At 38.7% G+C, this 6,137-nt stretch overlaps 1 pseudogene; it reads right to left on the bottom strand.

Annotated features, from left to right (window-relative positions):
* Positions 1-5,041, bottom strand: part of LOC108309197 — a 6,942-nt pseudogene extending 1,901 nt beyond the window's left edge.
* Between the last annotated feature and the right edge of the window lie 1,096 nt (positions 5,042-6,137).

Raw genomic sequence — 6,137 nt, 5'->3', positions numbered from 1 at the left:
GTCAGCCTCCTCCTGCCACCCCCACCCACCTCCAGCCAAGCCCGTCAGCCGCCACGAAGGGCAGGAAGCCAGGAGATCTGCGCCTGTGCCTGTAAGTCAGGAGGTCATGGAGGAACGTGGAGTCCACATTGCCAGGTAATCTACATGAAAATGGCGTTCAGGGCCCGCAATATTTAACGCACGGGGCTGCAAAAATTACCATGAGCGATCCGTTTCTTTTAAAAATGATACTAATTTTAGTTTTTCACTTATGATTAATAGAGTAATATATATTTATTGTAGGAAAAGTTTAAAAGCACAGAAAATAATTTAGAAAAATTCATATCACTCATAAACATATCATTAAAAGCATCATGGATAACATCAGATGTTTATAGCTTAAATTTTATTTTGCTGGGGGATATAGAAAACGTATATAGATTGAATGTATTTTAAGGGGATTTTTTGAAGTTTTTATTTTCTCCTTTACGCTTTTCAATTTTTTTTACAGTGAATATTTTATGTGTGTAATTCTAAAAGATGATTCAGTCGTGTCCATTATTATCCTTTCAATAAATTTATGAAGGTGGAACTTCTGGGTCAAAAAAACATGTTTTTAGAGCATATAAGTGAGAGTTTGTGTCTATTTCCTCTTCCATTAGTGATACATAAAATGGGCTTTCCCCTTTTCCCCTAATGGCCTTGAGAAACATTTTTTTCATCTTTAGTATTTGCTGTTGAAAATTTAGAAAAGAAAGATGTGTAAAAGTTTAGGAAATTGCAATCTGGGGGGGGCGAAGTTTGCAGTGAGCTGAGATTGAAGCACACTGCACTCCAGCCTGGGTGACAGAGCGAGACTCCATCTTAAAAAGAAATAAAAATAAAAATAAATGTACAGAAATTTCAACAAATAAAATTCCCTTCATACTCTGGATTTCCTTCTAATCTTACTCTAACTTATGCCTTGAGTAAATTTGCCCACTGCACTTAATCTTTTCTGTTGTTTATCTTTAAATTGATGGAAACACTGTATAATTTAATTATAATTGAACAATTATTGGAGTATACAAACATTAATACAAATAATGTGAAGGGCAATTTACATGCTCTAACTTTAGTTGTTAAAATTATGCATTAGTGAAAATATAAATTCATCACTTCATCTCTCCCACTGCCAAACATAAACTCTCAGTAGCAGAAAATGAATTACAGGCTATATTTGAAAAATGTACCTACCTCAAAATAACCCCCCTTTTCGAGCAAGCAAATTCTTACGTTTATCATTAGAAGTTTATGTGCAATATATTATTATCTTATATAGCAATTTCTGAGTTTCAGGGGGAAATACTTATTTTACCAGGGACTCTGGCTTTTAGTATGAAACCAGTATAGCACAGCATCAATAGTACTCTTACAGACATTAAATAATATTTGGTGATTATACCTTTATAAAATCTACTTTTTTGAAAAAAAAAGAAATGATACAGTGTGTGCCACAGACTATAAAGTGTGTTCACACTTACTAGAAAATTGTCCTCTACATAGTGTTGAATTTTCCTCTTGAATGAGTGGTTCTGAGTCAACCAGAGAGATGTAAATGTTTTACAAGAGTGAGTGCTAGGTGGTACTGAGAGACTTACTAATTTACAGATAATCTGCATCGATAGTTAATTGTGGAAAACAGAATTAGTATCAAAATCATGTTGGTATATTGGAAAGTGGGCCAGGAAGAAAAGGCAAAATGGAAAACCCAGAAACGATAAATTATAGTATTAACATGAAACGATTTACATACACTCAAACTAGGGACCATCTGTCCACAGATTTAATAGAGATGGGTAAACTCGGACAGTATAGAGCCATTGACAAATATCAGTCTGAAAACGGCATGCTTGTAGACCTCCATTAATATAGAAATTGCAGCCAAAGCTTTCTATAGTAATCACGAATATTCCCAGATTCTAAAACTGCACGGACAACTTAGCACTAACTTGCATCTAGCCTCCTAGAAATCCAATTCGTACAAAAGTCTATTTTAGAAAAGTAATTCTACATTATAACTTTGGTACCGTATCCATTTCCTCCCTATTTCTTTCTATATTTCTAGTCATCTTTTCCCACCCTTCCAAACAGTATTAAACTGGAGTAAGGAAAGTGGAATATAGAAGCTGCAGGTTTCTGCAAAGTTATCGGGCTTCATATGCCATTGTAGAACGTTTGTAAAACATTTACATCTCTCTGGTTGACTCAGAACTACTCATTAAAGAAGAAAATTCAATATTTATAGAGGACAATTTTCTATTAAGTGTGAACACACCTCATGGTCTGTGCCACACGCTATACACCATTTCTTTTTTTCATATACCATTTTGACCATTTGAGTGGGATCCCAAAGCACCCTGGTGGGCTAAGAAGCCTTTCCCAGCCCACCATATTTTGCAGAACAGCATGATTTGGTGTAAAAGCTTGCACTCTGAAGTCAGGCAAGCCTGGAATCTCTTTCTGATTTTTAACACTTCCTCTCTGGGCCTTAGCTTTTTCATCTGTTAAATGGAGATAGCAATAACCTCTTTCTCAGGGTTCTTAGGGATAGTAAATTAAATGAGATAATATATGTAATGTAAAAATTAACTGAAATACTAGATGTTATGAAATGATGCTGCTGGTATTTTTTTTTTTTTTTTTTTAGACGGGGTTTCACTCTTGCTACCCAGGCTGGAGTGCAATGGCGCGATCTCGGCTCACCGCAACCTCCGCCTCCTGGGTTCAAGCAATTCTCCTGCCTCAGCCTCCTGAGTAGCTGGGATTACAGGCACGTGCCACCATGCCCAGCTAATGCTTTTTGTATTTTTAGTAGAGGCGGGGTTTCACCATGTTGACCAGGATGGTCTCGATCTCTTGACCTCGTGATCCACCCGCCTCGGCCTCCCAAAGTGCTGGGATTACAGGCTTGAGCCACCGCGCCCGGCCAGCTGGTATGTATTTTAACTCCTTTCCTTGAAAACACCTTTGGGATACCAACAACGTGAGCACCTTGGGTCAGTCTCACTGGCCTGATTGGGCAGTGACAACTACCCTGGGGACTTGGTCAGTAACCTTTACACTCAAGACATTGTTACTTTCTCTGTCCTGTCATTACTGCTATGTATAGCACTAATCCCTTCAAAAGAATGAGACCTGTTTAACATGGTAATAAGGATTCGGAGAAGAACTACAGAGATCAAAGGGTAAAAAAGTAAAAGCTAAGAGAAAAAACGAAAACTATTGGACTGACTGAGCCAGGAGGGCTCAGGGTTGGCTACTGGGTTATTATGTAAAGTCAAGTCACTCAACCGTTTTCACTTCGGCACTGAAAAATATTCAATCTGCCAGGGTGCACCTGGGGAACCACACCCTACTGATTAAAATTGGCATGGGAGGAGCAGGTCTTTAAAGAAACTACGCTTGAATTTAATCAAGAAGCTAAAACTAGGAGAGAGGAGCAATACAGAAGGCAGGAAGACATTAGGAGTCTAGGGCTGAGTGCAGTGGCTCACAGCTGTAATCCCAGCACTGTGGGAGGCCGAGGCGGGTGGATCACGAGGTCAGGAGTTAGAGACCAGCCTGAGCAACATGACGAAACCCCATCTACTAAAAATACAAAAATTATCCGGGTGTGGTGGCACGTGCCTGTAATCCCAGCTACTCAGGAGGCTAAGGCAGGAGAATCGCTTGAACCCGGGAGGCGGAGGCTGGAGTGAGCCGAGATCTCGCCACTGCACTCCAGCCTGGGCGACAGAGTGAGACTCCACCTCAAAAAAAGATTAAAAAAAAAAAAATAGAGTCTAACAGTAATTGTTGCTGTTTGAAGCCTAAGTTGTGAGGGAAATTTTATTTTCAGAGGAATTAGAAATCTCTGATTGACATTCACAGTTTAGCAGCTACAATGTTCACTAGTCTCCGGCAACTGGAGTAGAAACTGGAGTAATTGGTTTTTTTGCTGAGGCGTGATCAGAATTTCTGCAGATGGGTGCTCAGGATTGAGTTAGTAAGCAGATCTAAAAACAGCCTGAATGTTTTCCTTTAATCACTGAAAACAGCAACTTGAATAAAAGGCAAAAAGCATTATTTTCATGTGAAAAATCTCCCATCTCTAGAGTAAAAACAGTTAAATTTTGGTAGCTGTGATGAGGATAATTTAAAAATGATAGTTCTAATACAGAAAATGGAAGTTTACCACAAATCAAATCTCAAAGGGTAAAGTTGTTAGTGTGTGTGTGAGGGAGGGAGGTGATTCTGCAGGGAAGCAAGAAGCAAGGAAAAGAGAGTGCTCCAGCCAGTATAAAATTGTTCCAGTAAAAGATAAAGCTTTGGGGATGGTTGACCAGGTGGCGATTGTATGTTTATGTACAGAAAACACCTGACACTTGAGATAAATTAAATGCATTTAGACCACTTTGTCAATGGCAAGTATTTGAAGTACAGGTGAGGCTGGTGTCCAGCTCTTCCGCTTCGCCTCGGAGGAAATGAGGATAAACCCAACCCTTGAAATCTGTTTGAAGAAAACAAAGAATTGTTGAATAGCAGTGAGTCTCTGAAGTTTTGGAATAAGCATCTCTGGAGATCTTTACAAACAGGTTAGGGTTTTATTTGCCACTCAATAGTTAATTCAAACTTTAGGCCCGAGGAACATGTGAAATGATTTCTCATCTTGCCCAGGACTTTATTATTTTCAGAAATATAGATGCTCATTACCTTGGGTTATTAAGGAGAAACATTTTTGCTGGCACTAGGCTGGCAGAGCAGAAAGTACCTTTTGTCAGATGTTCCAAGAAACACTTAGCAATATTATTTGGCATGACAGATTACATATAGTTGAGGCCACAGCTTTTTCACAGGATGACTCATCTAAAGCAAGCCTACAATGTAAATTAGTATCAGCATCTCAAGCATAGTAAAAATTTTGCAGGTGGTCAGTCAGGATATTATGCAAAAATAGGTGGGAAGGAAATAACTTTTGCTGTTATCCCATTTTGATCAGATTCTAATGTTACCAGTGTCAAGTTGAATACGTACCCTTCATTTTGAAATTCTGAACTTACTATAGCTCACTAAAAATTAATTCTTTGTTCCTTTTTTTCCGCATATCTAAATCTTACTGTCATTTATAAAATAAGACAACACTGGCCAGGAGCAGTGGCTCACACCTGTAATCCCAACACTTCGGAAGGCTGAGTTGGGAGAGGATCACTTGAGCCTAAGAGTTCCAGACAACTTGGGGCAACATAGTGAGACCTTGTCTCTGCAAAAAAATTTTAGAATTAGCTGGGTGTGGTGGTGCCTGTCATTAATCCGTTACTCGGGAGGCTGAGGTGATCCTTTGAGCCCAGGAACTCAGGACTGCAGTGAGCTATCACGGTGCCACTGTACTCCAACCTGAGTGACAAAGCAAGACCCTGTCTTAAAAAAAAAAAAAAAAAGACAATATTGCAACTACTTACAAGTAGAGTTACAAATTGGGTTTGAGCTTACTACAATATCAAATTTTCAAATCCAAATTTCAATATAAAATCTTTTATTGTGGGTAGCGTTTTCCCAGCACACATTGATATACAGTTTCAAACAGTTTTAGCTCATTTGTCCCCAGCATTTCTAGTTATGCATAAAAATTATTTAAAAATCTTTCATGGATACTATTGTTTGTTCACTTGGAAAGTGTACTCGTCAGTAGTATTCTAGTTTTTTCTTCTTGGGAGGACTTCTGGACTAGAAATATGTACTAATCACTCTTCTCTTTCCTGATTATGAACCTTGGAAGGGCAGAGAAGTTGTCCCAAAGTGAGGCTGGGAAGGAGAAAATGAGTATGTGAGCCATTCCAAAGAGAGGAAATGAAAATGGCAGGCAAAACCGAAGGCAGGAACGACATCTAGGATGGCTCAAAAACTAAACACAGGAGCTCCTTCTCCAAGAAAGAACCAAAGGAAAAGCACAAGTTTTTAAAGAGTCATTTAGACGTCAGGTCTGTGGTTATGACTTTAGAACTATCCAAGCACATGTTAGGGACTTGCTAAGCCCTTTCCATATATTATCTCATTAAATCTTCAAGGTAGACCTTGCCAACCCCATTTTATTTTATTATTGTTTTTTAATTATATTTTTTGTAGAGACATGGTTTCGA

Source organism: Cebus imitator, unplaced genomic scaffold (assembly GCF_001604975.1).
Source record: "Cebus imitator isolate Cc_AM_T3 unplaced genomic scaffold, Cebus_imitator-1.0 Scaffold92, whole genome shotgun sequence".
NCBI classification, from domain to species: domain Eukaryota; kingdom Metazoa; phylum Chordata; class Mammalia; order Primates; family Cebidae; genus Cebus; species Cebus imitator.
The sequence above is the reverse complement of the archived record's forward strand: the minus strand, read 5'-3'. Positions and strand labels throughout refer to the sequence as shown.